The sequence below is a fragment of the Bombina bombina genome, chromosome 4 (assembly GCF_027579735.1).
Source record: "Bombina bombina isolate aBomBom1 chromosome 4, aBomBom1.pri, whole genome shotgun sequence".
Taxonomy (NCBI): domain Eukaryota; kingdom Metazoa; phylum Chordata; class Amphibia; order Anura; family Bombinatoridae; genus Bombina; species Bombina bombina.
Genome location: NC_069502.1, coordinates 321,582,465 through 321,600,091, shown reverse-complemented (window position 1 = coordinate 321,600,091; position 17,627 = coordinate 321,582,465). Strand labels below are relative to the sequence as shown.

Below are 17,627 nucleotides of genomic sequence, written 5' to 3'. Positions count from 1 at the left end.
TAATATTCCACTTACTTTGCATACTGAGTTCCGCTTTACAGCAGAAACACTTCCCTTCCTCTCTAATATCCCAGATTGGCACACATTTATTCTTTCTATATTCCTGAACTTGCACAATTCCAAGTCTTACTGTATGTACCAACAAAGACTATGCTGTGTGCATCGATAAAGACAATACAAATGAGCTAGTTTTAGAGGTCCCTTGCAGAATTTATCAAGAATAAAACCACTGAAAAAAACATAAGCTCACTTGGGGGCATTTACAGTGTTACTGCAGTAGTTGCAGAATAAGAACTTACACCGTTTTCTCTGTAAAACATATCTCAAAGTGATGGTGAGAAGGCAAAACAAGGGTCCCTAAGCATATTTAGGATTTCTCTAAGGTCACCTGACATTTCTATGCAAGGTAAATTAATTTAACCTTGTTTTATATATATATATATATATATATATATATATATATATAATGTCTTATATATATATAAAGTGATGCTGATTGCGCAGTCCAGAAGCATGTGTAAGGTTCAAGTAAAGTGGCAGGGTATGCTAGTTTCTATAAGACAAGCTTGCTACTCCTGCAAAGTCACGCCCCTCATCTTTACGAATTTTTATTTTTGAATGAGAACTTATTTCTGGCGAGATCAATGTCAACATTGCTGTGTGTTTTATTAGACTCTAGGCCCTTTTATACTCACTCAATATAAGCCACTCGTATTAAACAAAGGGTCCTACTTGCCCTTTGTTTACATTTGTTTTAATATGTGTGATCAAGTTATTTAACCCCTTCATGCCAGGGTGCAAGTGCTTAGATCAGAACAGCTCTACCCCCTCCCCAATCTATTAAGAATGCTTCAACTAGATTCATCCAAGTTGCAGACCCACATCAGCTGTTTCACTCTGCCAGTCTCTACACTGGCTTCCCATACAATTTAGAATACTCTCCAAAATATTAACCCTATAAAGTACTCAACAAACTCACTCCTAGCTGTATTTCTTTTCTCATCTCTAAATACCCCCTCACCCGCTCTCTTTGAGCAACCACTGACCTTTGTCTTTCCACTCCTATTATCATTACTTCCCTCTCTCACTTCCAAGTTTTCAAACATGCTGCTCCTATTGAAAATGGACCAATTTAGAGAGGCTTGCCATCTCTCCCTTATTTAATTCACTTCATCCTAACCAAACTCAATTTTGAATGGCGTGGTCTTGCTGTTGCTACTGCAATCCACTTGACAAGCTACACCAAACTAGGGATGGGTGAATGTTTCGCAACATTCGAAAAATGAAACAAATTTTAACACATTCGTTCAAATCGAATTTCGAATGTTTACATAACATTAGTTTTTCAAATATTCGGTTTCGAATTTTACGATTACATTAGAAAATATTCTTTTCGAAAAATTTGAATTTATATTTGTAATAGTATTTCTAATGCTTTCTTTAAATGTAATATTCAAATTATGCAATATTCTATATAGAAACATTCAAAATGATATACATGTATCTATTATGTATCAATTTACTAGATTCCCTCCCTACCACATGAACTATTGAACTTCTGAATAGTATTTGTTAAAATAGAATTTTAAATTCGAAATTTCGAATGTGGACATTCGATATAATTATAAACATTCGAATTCGAAAGTGACATTCGAAAACTGTAAATAGCATTCGATTATAGAATTTTTAAGAATATTCCTTCTTATCAACATTCAGATTTATAATTCGAATTACAGTAATAACATTCGTTCTATCATTCGAAATTCGGAAATTTACACATTCGCCCATCCCTACACCAAACCTTATGTCTCCCCACTTTGTCTGTAGACTTTAAGCTCTTCAGAACATGGCCCACCTTCCCCTGTATTTATTTGTTTTGTTAAGTCTGTTATTATTTATCTGTATCGTATCACAAATCTTTGTCATTGTATATCCCTACTTATGTACTCAACCCTATGGAAATTAGCTGAATTATACAAATAAATGATGAGGGTTATGATAATAATAATCATAATAATAATAATAAATGAATGAATGAATGAATGAAAACCAAATACATAATGTGAAGTTTTATTAGGGCAATTTCACTTTATTTTATTTTTTTCATACAACAAAGTCAACTATAGCATTAAGAATAAAATAAGCATAAAAACAAACTGCAGCCGAAGACAGAGTACATAAGTTTAAGCAACTACAAGCAAAAAGTAAATCTGATGTTACACAATAGCAAAATCAAGCTTATCTGTCCTTTCAGCAGATGAAGATTTCAAAGGTTCAGTTTAAGTGCAACTTAGATATACCATTGTGAATTGTGGGTAAAATAATTGTCCAATATAAATCATTTTCAGCTTTGGTTTATAATAGTATACTGTTTAGTGAGTGCAATTTTTTAAGAATTTGAATATGGGTCATCTGCTGAAAGAACAAATTGTTACAGCAGTAAAAAAATCACATAACTACTACAGCTATTAAGCGCTGTTGGTTTTTGCCTGTTTATGATTTAAGGTTTGCAAAAATCAATATTCTTTTAAAATTTGTCTTGTGAATGTTAAACTACCAAACTGTCAGAAACTGGTTGTATAGTATATACCCTTAATATAGTTTATTTATTTTTTTGTGATACTTTAAACATGCAGTAGTTTTGAATAATGTAAGGATTATTTAATCCACAAGTTTACCTTGCGGGTTGAAGTACCTGCTCTGTTTAAGTTATGATCACCAAGCAGATTTTGGACCGGTGGGTGTTTAACATGATCTTGGAAAAATGATATATCTGTCCAGCTAAAAAATCCTGGCAAACTACAAGCTGCCCACAAAAAAAGCATAGCATTTTTTTCAAGGGGTATGGAGTGCTAACTCTGTGCCACTTTTGCAAGCAATTTTGTTCAGCATATCATTTTATGAGCCTTAACAAAACTCCTTGTAATTATAGACATTTTTTATTCAAAATAAGATCTTACTATATTACATGTTCTCTCTTTTTTGACTATATACAGAAGTGCAAAAAAGTCAACTCTCCCTATCTGTTCCGACATGCTAAATTGCAGCATAATCAACTTTCAAGAGCTTGCACACTCTTATTTTCTTCACGTAAACTTTGAGTATTTGGATAATCATCAATAATGTCCCTTGATGTATTGATTATGCAGCTTATTCTTAACAAGGCCTGATATTCAGGGATTTCCAAAAATATTAAAACAATATTTTAATGGATACAGTAGAAAATAAATCTTTATACTCTAACATCTAGGAAATATCTAGGATCTAGATTTTCTTATATAACTAATTACAAACAAAATAACTCATTAAAATATTACTTAGATGCCTGCCAGGATTGTTGCCGTAGCAGCAATTTAACTTCTCACTTTTCAATGATTACATTATATAAGATATCCATAAAAAAGATCTTTGTTCTTTTAGTGAAAACTAGACAGGAACTAACAATGACCAATATTCTTACATAGTAATATTAAATCAGTAAAATATAAATCATTTAGTTAACAATAATACAAATATCTATCTGACAATACATGTAAGTTCAAAACTAAATATGGTATGAAGAAAAAAAAAACTACTTTTTATTCTTTTTATATATTTTGAAAAAGTCATCAGTAAATTTGAAGCAAAAAAAAATATATAAACTGAAAGCATTATTTAACTTGCAATAGAAAGAAAAACATACTAATAAATGTATAGAAAATAAACAACTACATTCTAACAAGAGAAAGGTACTCTTAACTATGTATGTAACTACCATAAATTGTGAAATCACTTATATTTAACACAACTGAAATTACATTGGTGGGGATTTTAACCCGTAATGTAATCTAAGGCTTTAAAAGATGTACAGTACAATCATTAAAATCAACATTTGTTTCATACTAAAAACATCCGTTTAGAGAATAAAATTTTTGTTGTTAACATGGAAGCATTGACCTCCAATGTTTCTCATCCAACTTAAATTGTCTGTTACTTGGCTTCTTCCAGCAGCAAATCATTCTTTGTAATAAGTTCTCAAACTCATATTCTGTGCAGATTAAGGAAATCCTTTGGATGAAACTGGATGCATAGCGACAGTCTCTTTTTTGTGTGATCATAAAGGACTACTAAGATCATAATATATACTGTTGGGTTATACTGCACGGAACACATATATGGGTATAACAAAGCCCCAAATACTGCAGATAAAGGCAATATCAATGAGGCTAGTATGAGCATTTATACAATCTTGCCCTTATGGGAGCTACCAAAAAAAAAGTGAATTATTACCCGCCATTAAGTAGTATTGCAAGGTCCTCTGCCAGCAAAGGGGTTCCTTTCCAAATCAAAAATGCCACAAATATAATTTAGCCCAATAACTTAATCTCTTCTAATAAAATTTACACTTCCCTCTATATTTTGGTTTGTATCTTCATTTTAGTTAAATTAATGTGTGCCTCATAAAAAAAAAAGTTAAGCTATAAATTGACTATTAAACTTTCATGGTGCTTAAAAAAAAAACCTAAATATAATAGTCTCATCCTATAGTCTGTTCTGTGACATCACAGAAATAGCTTATCCTTTAATCTATATTATATTGTGTATAACAAAATTGTTGGTGTGTATTTTTGACAGTATCTACATTGCTGATGCCAATAATATTGTATATTCCATTGTATTGAGTTGGTACACATATTATGAAAGATCTAAGAATATGTACACGTATATTGTACATATTTGAATATACATATATACAACACAGTCCTCATTAACATTTTAATATTAATTTTTTTTTACAAATAATAAAAAAAAAATTCAATTAATTATCAACTTGATTGCTTAGCTGTCTAAGAAGACTATAACACTTTGAATAAGTTGCAGCCTGCTCTGGCAATCAAAAGGTTGAGTATCACCTCAACAACAGACAGAACTGCTTCTTATGTGCAAGAAATCTGTCATTTTCTAACTATCATATGTCCTGTGAGCAAAAATATATTTGTAAATTATCTCTGAGGTATTACTGGGGTTATGAAGACTGTTTTGTATGTAGCTTCTGAAGTAACATAATTAGCCTAATTTGTGTATTTCTTTCTCATCATTTATATTAACTGTCATAAACTATGATTTATTTTTTTTCAGCCTAAAAATATTTGCTTGTAAAACTATGTATACCGGGCCACTATTTATAATTATCTTTGAAATACTAAATACAATCTCATGTATACTGGATAATGGTAAATAGATTGTACAATGCACAGTTTTGTGTCCAAAAAAAGAACCAGTGAAAATGATACCTTGGCACAAGTACACATATTATGGCAATTATGTACGATGAACCATAAGGCATTTACAAAGAGGTGCAAACTGTGTGGTTTAGGCACATAAGTGCATAAGTGCTAGGGCAGGACTTAAACATAGAAATTACTGTTGAAATTAATGACAGTTTCCAGGTGCTAGTAGTGAGTTGTAATATAACCTTCTCCCTTTCATATTTTTTGAAATCTTTAAAAGAACATTTATATTTAAAACCTAACCAGCTTTCATCCATGAAATACTTTCTTTATGTACTAAGATACTGTAGATATCCTTGTTAAGATATGTAAAGGCTATCTGAAGGGATGCTAGAAGCAAAATTGGCAAGTTTTAGGTACAGTATATATATATATATATATATATATATATATATATATATATATATATATATATATATATAGCTATATACTACATTCCAAATGTCCAATGTATCTTCCATTATCAGAGACAGATTGGTATTTTGTGAGGATAAAAAGCTGCACTGATGTAAATTGTACACCAATCAGGCAGAAATCATGTTAATTCTGGAAAACAAAAACATCTTGATACAGCAATCGAATAAAATCCCCCTCCCCATAATAACCTAAAAATTGAGTATATAATAAAAATTAAGTTCTGAAACGGGTAGAACATCTTAAATATGTCACTGACATTACTGCACCTTGGTCCTAGGAAAAAATATCCTCTTTTAAAGCAAAAAGATACATACCATGCCCATAATGTTGTAGTCTCCAAAATAGTCACTGTAGTGACTTGCACAGTGAACACGGTGAACTATCTCTTGCCACTTTATCCCTGCTTTTAACCCAACCAACTTGTCACCAAGTACAATACACACTGTACATACTCTGCAAAACTAACACATACAAGGATTTCATTTCTTGTGATGTCACCTTCACACCTTAGGTTCAGATAAAAGCATGTGACAACTTTGGCTTTCAAAACCCAATAGTAAACTTCACTGATTCAAACTAAAAAAACACAATGTGGCTCTAAAAAAAAATTAAAAAAAATAACACTGCTAGAGTAATACTCTAAAATGATGTACAGTCAATGGCACTTAATGAGAATGTTTAGAAATACCATACTTAAAGCCTTAATGTGCTTTAAAACATACACAACTGTGGTTTGCTTGGCACATTCATCGTGTCAGATATCTCTTGCCATCTCTTACAATCTATAACAAAAATAATATCCTTAAAAAACTACTTTGCATGCATGTTCTAGCTACAATGGCAATTTTAAATACAAGGTGCACCTTTTCTTATTTGTAAACCTCGAAACAAAATACTTAAAAATGATAATCTTGGTCTACAGACGTACCAATATATGGGAGATTGATGGAAACATTATATAGTCTGAATTTTCAGAGTAACAAGATGAACATTTAGGAAATGAATATGTGATGGAGACTGGGAAATGTTTTTACGCAAACTCTGTGCTAGAAAAGATGGGATATGTTGTATACTTTGACGAGAAATTCACCTTAGCACAAATATCAATTAAATGTACAAATTATATATGTAACAGTGTGCAATGGATTTCCATGTCGATCTTGTTATCTTTTAGCATGCAGGACGTAGATGGGTTTTTCTTCCTTATATGCATAATATGGCTAATGGCCTTGTCCTGTATTGTAATTTAAAGCACACTGTTTATTTCTCCTTAGTATGATCTAAAAACAGAAGAAGAAAAACAAGTTATTTCACCAATACAGAATGTTACTTTTATATATAGAGACAAACAAAATAGAGACTACTAAATCAGATTTTATAAATAAATAATACTAGCTGGGTGTATTTAAGATAATTTGTCAAATTTTATTTCAGTCAAAAAGCATAGTAGAGAATATATCTACAAAACAACTGTATGTATCTATAAATATATAGACAAAATCACAAAAAGGAGCTTCACACTTTAAAACAGGCTCCAAAACCTAAACAGTCAATCAGTGCAAAGGCAAATCAATTCCAGTGTTGTGGGTTTGATTGGAAGCAGCAGCAATAGGCTGGAAATGTGCTGTATTGGGGTTAGTGAACAGCGTTATGAAGCAGTGCACAGTGTTTGCAGCAAGTAGATGATCCTACCATAATTACAGAGTGTATGTAATCCATGTGTATTATTATAACTGTGTAGGTTATGCAAAACTGGGAAATGGGTAATAAAGGGATTATCTTTTTAAACAACAAAAATTATGGTGTTGACTGTCCCTTTAAATAATTCTTCTTGCCTGAAGGGGATATGAAACCCAAAAATGTTCTTTTGTGATTCAGACACAGCATACAATTTTTTAAAAAAGTTTCCAATTTACTTCTATTATCGAATTTGTTTCATTCCCATGATCTTCTCTGTTGAAGAGATACCTAAGTGGGCACCTGCCAGGAAATAGTGCTGCCCTCTATTGATCTTACAAATGGATAACAAAACTGCTGCTATATAGTGCTCCAAAGGGGAGCAGGCTTACGTCCCTGCTTTTCAACAAAGGATACCAAGAGATACCAAGAAGAAAAATGAATAATAGAAGTAAATTAGAAAGTTGTTTAAAATTGCATGCTCTATCTGAATCATGACAAAATACAATTTGGGTTTCATATCCCTTTAATAGTCTTGAAAATAAACATGAAAAAGCATGCAAAAGCAATATTTACAACTAAAATAAAATGAAGACAATTGTATTCTACTTGAATAGGAAACAAACAAAATGAACATAACTCCATCATGCATCTGTGAATTATCTACAGACTCCTCTACATTTGCATCAAGTATGAAAATTGAATGAAGATAAGTTGTGCTTTAAAAGATAAATCTGACGCTTATTTAAAGGGACATGTGACACAAAAAACTTATTTAAAGGGACATGTGGGATAAAAATGGTTTTCGTGTAACTATGAGATGATTACAATCCTTTAGAAAAACTTATCAAATGATTTATGTACAAAAATCTCCATAGACTTTAATGGTGAATTTTGTTGAAAAATCATTAGATAAACATTCCTTAAAGGGCCATGATACCCACATTTTTTCTTTCATGATTTAGAAAGAGAATGCATTTTTAAACATCTTTCTAATTTACTTCTATTATCTAATTTGTTTTATTCTTTTGATATTCTTTGCTGAAAAGCATATCTAGGTATGCTTAGTAGCTGCTGATTGGTTGCTGCACATAGAAGCCTCATGTGATTGGCTCACCCATGTGCATTGCTTTTTCTTCAAATAAGAATATCTAAAAAATGAAGCAAAATAAATAATAGAAGTAAATTGTAATGTTGTTTAAACTTGTATGTTCTATCTGAATCATGAAAGAAAGATTTTGGGTTTAGTGGCCCTTTAAGTATTGCGTTTGACCCCTATAGGTTTAACCAAAAATAATGTCATGCAGTGGCGGTTCTAGCCAAATTTTACTGAGGGGGCCAAGGTGGGGCCAGTGTTTAATCAGGGGGGCACATTAAAAAACGGAAACAAATGATATATATATATATATATATATATATATATATATATATATATATATATATATATATATATATATATATATATATTTATAATTTATGTGTGTATGTGTATATATATATATATATATATATATATATATATGTGTGTGTGTGTGTGTATGTATGTATGTGTATATATATGTATGTGTGTATATATATATATACACACACATATACATACACACACACATATATACACACAACCATTCACATATATACACACATATATAAATATATATATACAGTGGGGCAAAAAAGTATTTAGTCACCAATTGTGCAAGTTCTCCCACTTAAGAAGATGAGAGAGGCCTGTAATTTTCATCATAGGTATATCTCAACTATTAGAGACGACAAAATGTGGTAAACAAATCCAGAAAATCACATTGTCTGATTTGGAAAGAATTTATTTGCATATTATGGTGGAAAATAAATATTTGGTCAATATCAAAAGTTCATCTCAATACTTTGTTATGTATCCTTTGTTGGCAATGACAGAGGTCAAACGTTCTGTAAGTCTTCACAAGGTTGTCACACACTGTTGCTGGTATGTTGGCCCATTCCTGCATGCAGATCTCCTCTAGAGCAGTGATGTTTTGGGGCTGTCGCTGGGCAACACAGACTTTCAACTCCCTCCAAAGGTTTTCTATGGGGTTGAGATCTGGAGACTGGCTAGGCCACTCCAGGACCTTGAAATGCTTCTTACGAAGCCACTCCTTCGTTGCCCGGGCGGTGTGTTTGGGATCATTGTCATGCTGAAAGACCCAGCCACATATCATCTTCAATGCCCTTGCTGATGGAAGGAGGTTTGCACTCAAAATCTCACGATACATGGCCCCATTCATTCTTTCATGTATATGGATCAGTCGTCCTGTAACCTTTGCAGAGAAACAGTCCCAAAGCATCCTGTTGCCACCCCCATGCTTCACAGTAGGTATGGTGTTCTTTGGTTGCAACTCAGTATTCTCTCTCCTCCAAACACAATGAGTTGTGTTTCTACCAAACAGTTCTACTTTCGTTTCATCTGGCCATATGACATTCTCCCAATCCGCTTCTGGGTCATCCAAATGCTCTCTAGCATACTTCATATGGACATGTACTGGCTTAAGCAGGGGGACACATCTGGCACTGCAGGATCTGAGTCCCTGGCGACGTAGTATGTTACTGATGGTAGCCTTTGTTACGTTGGTCCCAGCTCTCTGCAGGTCATTCACTAGGTCCCCCCGTGTGGTTCTGGTATGTTTGCTCACCGTTCTTGTGATCATTTTGACCCCACTGGGTGAGATCTTGCGTGGAGCCCCAGATCAAGGGAGATTATCAGTGGTCTTGAATGTCTTCCATTTTCTAATTATTGCTTCCACAGTTGATTTCTTAACACCAAGCTGCTTGCCTATTGCAGATTCAGTGTTCCCAGCCTGGTGCAGGTCTACAATTTTGTTTCTGGTGTCCTTCGACAGCTCTTTGGTCTTCACAATAGTGGAGTTTGGAGTGTGACTGTTTGAGTTTGTGGACAGGTCTCTTTTATACTGATAACAAGTTCAAACAGGTGCCATTAATACAGGCAATGAGTAGAGGACAGAGGAGCCTCTTAAAGAAGAAGATACAGGTCTGTGAGAGCCAGAAATCTTGCTTGTTTGTAGGTGACCAAATACTTATTTTCCACCATAATATGCAAATAAATTCTTTCCAAATCAGACAATGTGATTGTCTGGATTTGTTTCCACATTTTGTCTCTCATAGTTGAGGTATACCTATGATGAAAATTACAGGCCTCTCTCATCTTCTTAAGTGGGAGAACTTGCACAATTGGTGGCTGACTAAATACTTTTTTGCCCCACTGTATATATATACACATACACACACACATACATACACATATATATATATATACACACACACATCCATGCACATATATACACACACATACATACATACATACATGCACACACATATACACACGTACATACACACACATATATATATATATATATATATATATATACACACACACACATACATATACACACACACAACCATACACATACACACACACATATATATATATATATACACATACATACATACATACATACATACATTCACACACTGAGTAGAAAAAAATAAAAAAAAAGAAGTCTATGCACTTAAAGGGACACTGAACCCAAATTTTTTTCTTTTGTGATTCAGATAGAGCGTGACATTTTAAGCAACTTTCTAATTTATTCCTATTATCAAATTTTCTTTATTCTCTTGGTATCTTTATTTAAATTGCAAGAATGTAAGTTTAGATGCCGGCCCATTTTTGGTGAACAACCTGGGTTGTCCTTGCTGATTGGTGGATAAATTCATCCACCAATAAAAAAGTGCTGTCCAGAATCTGAACCAAGAAAAAAGTTTAGATGCCTTCTTTTTCAAATACAGATAGCAACGAAGAAAAATTGATAAGAGAAGTAAATTAGAAAGTTGCTTAAAACTGCATGCTCTATCTGAATCACAAAAGAAAAAATTTGGGTTCAGTATCCCTTTAACTACTGCTACATAGTTCAGCTAGCACATCTCTGAAAGGGGAGGGGACACAACTTTTACTTCACTTTGTTAACCCCACGCTTTGACTAGGCAGCGTTTCAGGGACATAGATAAAAGACATAGATAAATACCCTTGATCTTGTCTGGTATTTTTCAGTCAGCTCAGTGGCCAGCTCAGGGGGGGGGGCAGGGACATTTTTACAGGGGCACTGGCCCCTGTGGGCCCCTGTGTAGAACTGCCCCAGTGTCATTGCAATGCACTGTCAAGCTGAATGCAGCTGGTGATTGGCAGATTCATGCAAATGGTACTTGTGATTAGTACAACATTTGCTCCTTGGAACGGACCTTAACTATGGTTTTTGATAAATCATTTTCTTTTTGCACTTTTAGACCCCAGAAACTATGTTTCCCGTAACTATTGCCATATTAATAACAATGCAATAAAGCCTACAATAAATTGATTATATTGCAATTTTGACAAACATTTATTGTACCATGTGGTCAGTTTTTACAAAAACAGAATTTATGCTTACCTGATAAATTACTTTCTCTTACAGTGTATCCAGTCCACGGATTCATCCTTACTTGTGGGATATTCTCATTCCCTACAGGAAATGGCAAAGAGAGCACACAGCAGAGCTGTCCATATAGCTCCCCCTCAGGCTCCGCCCCCCCAGTCATTCGACCGATGGTTAGGAGAAAAAGGAGAAACCATAGGGTGCAGTGGTGACTGTAGTTTTACAAAGATAAATTTGAACCTGACTTAATTGCCAGGGCGGGCCGTGGACTGGATACACCGTAAGAGAAAGTAATTTATCAGGTAAGCATAAATTCTGTTTTCTCTTACTTGGTGTATCCAGTCCACATATTCATCCTTACTTGTGGGATACCAATACCAAAGCTTTAGGACACAGATGAAGGGAGGGAACAAGTCAGGTAACCTAAACGGAAGGCACCACTGCTTGCAAAACCTTTCTCCTAAAAATAGCCTCCGAAGCAGCAAAAGTGTCGAATTTGTAAAATTTGGCAAAAGTATGCAGTGAAGACCAAGTCGCTGCCTTATAAATCTGTTCAACAGAAGCCTCATTCTTGAAGGCCCATGTGGAAGTCACAGCTCTGGTGGAATGAGCTGTAATTCGTTCAGGAGGCTGCTGTCCAGCAGTCTCATAAGCCAATCGGATGATGCTTTTCAGCCAAAAGGAAAGAGAGGTAGCAGTCGCTTTCTGACCTCTCCTCTTACCAGAATAGACAACAAACAAGGATGATGTTTGACTGAAATCTTTAGTTGCTTTTAAATAGAATTTTAAAGCCCGAACCACATCAAGATTGTGCAAAAGTCGTTCCTTCTTAGAAACTGGATTAGGACACAGAGAAGGAACAATGATTTCCTGGTTAATATTCTTATTAGAAACAACTTTCGGAAGAAAACCAGGTTTAGTACGCAAAACAACCTTATCTGAATGAAACACCAGATAGGGTGAATTACACTGCAAAGCAGACAATTCTGAAACTCTCCGAGCAGAAGAGATAGCTACCAAAAACAAAACCTTCCAAGATAATAACTTAATATCTATGGAATGTAAAGGTTCAAACGGAACCCCTTGAAGAACTGAAAGAACTAAATTAAGACTCCATGGAGGAGCCACAGGTTTATAGACAGGCTTGATTCTAACTAAAGCCTGTGCAAACGCCTGAACGTCTGGTACTGCTGCCAGCCGCTTGTGTAACAGGATAGACAGAGCAGATATCTGTCCCTTTAAGGAACTAGCTGACAATCCTTTCTCCAATCCTTCTTGGAGAAAAGACAAAATCCTGGGAATCCTAACTTTACTCCACGAGTAACCCTTGGACTCACACCAACAAAGATATTTCCGCCATATCTTATGGTAAATTTTCCTGGTGACAGGCTTTCTGGCCTGGATCAGAGTATCAATAACTGATTCAGAGAACCCACGCTTAGCTAGAATTAAGCGTTCAATCTCCAAGCAGTCAGTTGCAGAGAAACTAGATTTGGATGCTTGAATGGACCCTGTATTAGAAGATCCTGCCTCAATGGCTGATTCCATGGTGGAACAGATGACATGTCCACTAGGTCTGCATACCAAGTCCTGCGTGGCCACGCATGCGCTATCAAAATTACCGAAGCCTTCTCCTGTTTGATTCTGGCTACCAGCCCGAGGGAGAAGGGGAAACGGTGGAAAGACATAAGCTAGACTGAAGGACCAAGGCACTACTAGAGCATCTATCAATGTCGCCTTGGGGTCCCTAGACCTCGATCCGTAAAGAGGAAGTTTGGTGTTCTGACGGGACGCCATCAGATCCAATTCCGGAATGCCCCATAGCTGGGTCAACTGAGCAAAAACCTCTGGGTGGAGTTCCCACTCCCCCGGGTGAAAAGTCTGATGACTTAGAAAATCCGCCTCCCAGTTGTCTACTCCTGGGATGTGAATTGCTGAGAGATGGCAGGAGTGATCCTCCGCCCATTTGATGATCTTGGTTACTTCCTTAATCGCTAGGGAACTCTTTGTTCCTCCCTGATGATTGATGTACGCTACAGTCGTGATATTGTCCGACTGAAATCTGATGAATTTGGCCTCCGCTAGTTGAGGCCATGCCTGGAGCGTGTTGAATATCGCTCTCAGTTCCAAAATGTTTATTGGGAGAAGAGATTCTTCCCGAGACCATAGGCCCTGAGCTTTCAGGGAGTCCCAGACCGCACCCCAGCCTAACAGACTGGCATCGGTCGTGACAATCATCCACTCCGGTCTGCGGAAGCACATTCCCTGAGACAGGTGATCCTGAGATAACCACCAGAGAAGAGAATCTCTGGTTTTCTGGTCCAGTTGTATTTGAGGAGACAAATCTGCATAATCCCCATTCCACTGTTTGAGCATGCACAGTTGCAGTGGTCTGAGATGAATTCGGGCAAAAGGGACCACATCCATTGCCGCGACCATTAATCCGATTACCTCCATGCACTGAGCTACCGAAGGCCGAGGATTGGAATGAAGAACTCGGCAAGTAGTTAAAAGCTTCAACTTCCTGACATCCGTCAGAAATATTTTCATTTCTACCGAGTCTATTAGTGTTCCCAGGAAGGGAACCCTTATGAGCGGGGACAGAGAACTTTTTTCGACATTCACCTTCCACCCGTGAGACCTTAGAAAGGCCAGAACCATGTCCGTATGAGCCTTGGCTCTGTGAAAAGACGTTGCCTGTATTAAGATGTTGTCTAGGTAAGGTGCTACTGCAATGCCCTGCGGTCTTAGTACCGCTAGGAGGGACCCTAGCACCTTTGTAAAAATTCTGGGAGCAGTGGCCAACCCGAAAGGAAGGGCCACGAACTGGTAATGCTTGTCCAGAAAAGCGAACCTTAGGAACTGATGGTGATCTTTGTGGATGGGAATGTGTAGGTACGCATCCTTTAGATCCATGGTAGTCATATATTGACCTTCCTGGATCATCGGCAAAATTGTCCGAATGGTTTCCATTTTGAATGATGGAACTCTGAGGAATTCGTTTAGAATTTTTAGATCCAGGATTGGCCTGAAAGTTCCTTCTTTTTTGGGAACTACAAACAGGTTTGAGTAAAAACCCAGTCCTTGTTCTGTAATTGGAACTGGGTGTATCACTCCCATCTTTAGTAGATCTTCTACACAGCGTAAGAACGCCTGTTTCTTTGTTTGGTCTGAAGACAAAACGAGAAATGTGGAACCTTACCCTTGGAGGAGAGTCCTTGAATTCTAGAAGATACCCCTGAGCAACAATTTCTAATGCCCAAGGATCGGGAACATCTCTTGCCCAAGCCTGAGCAAAGAGAGAAAGTCTGCCCCCTACTAGATCCGGTCCCGGATCGGGGGCTACCCCCTCACGCTGTCTTGGTAGCAGCCCGCAGGCTTCTTGGCCTGTTTGCCCTTGTTCCAGCCCTGCAAGGGTTTCCAGGTTGCTTTGGGCTGTGAAGCGTTACCCTCTTGCTTTGCGGCAGCAGAGGTTGAAGCAGGTCCGCTCCTGAAGTTGCGAAAGGATCGAAAATTAGCCTTGATTTGGCCTTAAACAGTCTATCCTGCGGAAGGGCATGGCCCTTTCCCCCAGTGATATCCGCAATAATTTCCTTCAACTCGGGACTGAAAAGGGTCTTTCCCTTGAAAGGAATATTTAGTAACTTTGTTTAGGACGACACGTCAGCCGACCATGATTTGAGCCAAAGCGCTCTTCTCGCCATAATGGCAAAACCAGAATTTTTCGCCGCTAACTTAGCTAATTGGAAAGCGGCATCTGTGATAAAAGAATTATCCAGCTTTAGAGCATGAATTCTATCCATGACTTCGTCATATGAAGTCTCCCTCTGGAGCGACTCCTCCAGCGCCTCAAACCAAAAAGCCGCTGCAGTAGTTACAGGAATAATGCAGGCAATTGGTTGAAGAAGGAAACCTTGCTGAACAAATATTTTCTTCAGTAAACCTTCCAATTTTTTATCCATAGGATCTTTGAAAGCACAACTGTCTTCTATTGGAATGGTTGTGCGCTTGGTTAGTGTTGAAACTGCTCCCTCTACCTTAGGGACCGTCTGCCACATGTCCCGCCTGGGGTCAGTTATAGGTAACATTTTCTTAAAGATAGGGGGGGGGGGACAAAAGGTACGCCTGGTCTCTCCCACTCCCTAGTCACAATATCCGCCACCCTCTTCGGGATCGGAAACGCGTCAGTGTATACAGGGACTTCTAGAAACTTGTCCATTTTACACAATTTTTCTGGGACCACCATGGGGTCGCAATCATCCAGCGTAGCTAAAACCTCCTTAAGCAGTATGCGGAGGTGTTCCAGCTTAAATTTAAACGCTAAGGAATCTGACTCTGTCCTCTGAGAAACCTTTCCTGTGTCAGAAATTTCTCCCTCGGACAGCCCGTCCCTCACTGCCACTTCAGAGTGTTGTGAGGGTACAACGGATAAATCATCTAAAGCTTCTGATTGCTCATCCTCTGTTCTTAAAACTGAGCTATCACGCTTCTTAGGAAAAACTGGCAGTTTGGATAGAAATGCCGCAAGGGAATTATCCATGACTGCTGCTAATTGTTGTAATGTAATAGGGCCCAATGCGCTAGAGGTACTAGGCATTGCTTGCGCGGGCGTAACTGGTGTTGACACATGGGGAGAGGAAGGAGGACTATCCTCGTTACCTTCCATCAAAGAATCATCTTGGGCTACATTTTTAAGTGTCACTGCATGGTCTTTAAAATGTTTAGATACCTTAGCACACTTTAAACACAAATGTAAAGGGGGTACCGCCATGGCTATTAAACACATAGAACAGGGTCTATCTGTAGGCTCAGACATGTTAAACAGACTTAGACAGCACTCAAATACAGTAAAATACAATTTTTGAAAAAACAGTACTGTGCCTTTAAATAATAAAAAGGGCACACTTTTTTACTAAACCTCAAAAAAACGTCCAATCTTTATGAAATTTTCAACATATGATCCTAATGCTTTGAAATGATTGCACAGTAAATTTCAAGACAATTAACCCCTTATTGCCCAAACCGGAGCAAATTAAAGCAGGCCACCGGTTTAACAAACTACAGCACCATGTCACAGCCTCTTCTGTGTCCCTACCTTCCTTGGGGACTAGTTTTGAACGAAAATAAGCCTCTCTGGAGTCCTCCAGCAATCTCTGGACTCTACACGTGAAGCTGCATGAAGCTGTCTCCCAAATGAACTGCGCAACTGAGGCGCGAAATTTAGGCCCCCTCCCTCTTCACTCCGGAGTTGTCGGGCCTTCCCAAGCCAAAATAGGTGTCTAAAGATATGCCAGGCGGAATAAAAACCCAAAAAAGTGTTCCAAATGTAATACACACTTGTACAAATATCAGATTATTGTAATAAAATAATTGATTTCCCCTTAACAGTGTCCACCAGCGTTTTAAGCCCTTTTAACTAAGCCATCCTTCTATACTAAGTCTCAGAATATGGCTTACCTTCCCCACATGGGGATTCTTGTCAGTCTTCTAGCATTACCAGGTCTTGACTAGAAAAAAAGTGACTGAGCATACCTTATAGCAGTTAAGCCTGCAAACTGTTCCCCCCAAACTGAAGTTCTCCGGTACTCAACAGTCCTGTGTGGGAACAGCAATGGATTTTAGTTACAACATGCTAAAATCGTTTTCCTCTCAGCAGAAATCTTCATCACTTTCTGCCACAGAGTAAATAGTAAAAACCGGCACTATTTTAAAATAACAAACTCTTGATTGAAGAAATAAAAACTACAAATCTAACACCACATTCACTTTACCCTCCCGTGGAGATGCTACTTGTTAGAGCGGC

General features: G+C 37.0%; 1 protein-coding gene across 14 annotated transcripts in view; it reads right to left on the bottom strand.

The window, feature by feature from the left end:
• Window positions 1–2,063: 2,063 nt before the first annotated feature.
• Window positions 2,064–17,627, bottom strand: part of MBNL1 (muscleblind like splicing regulator 1) — a 277,326-nt gene continuing 261,762 nt past the window's right edge. For all 14 annotated transcript variants that reach the window (XM_053710057.1, XM_053710047.1, XM_053710054.1 and 11 more), the window contains one exon: window positions 2,064–6,967. The gene's annotated coding sequence lies outside the window, so the exon portion shown is untranslated. The remainder of the gene's footprint in view (window positions 6,968–17,627) is intronic.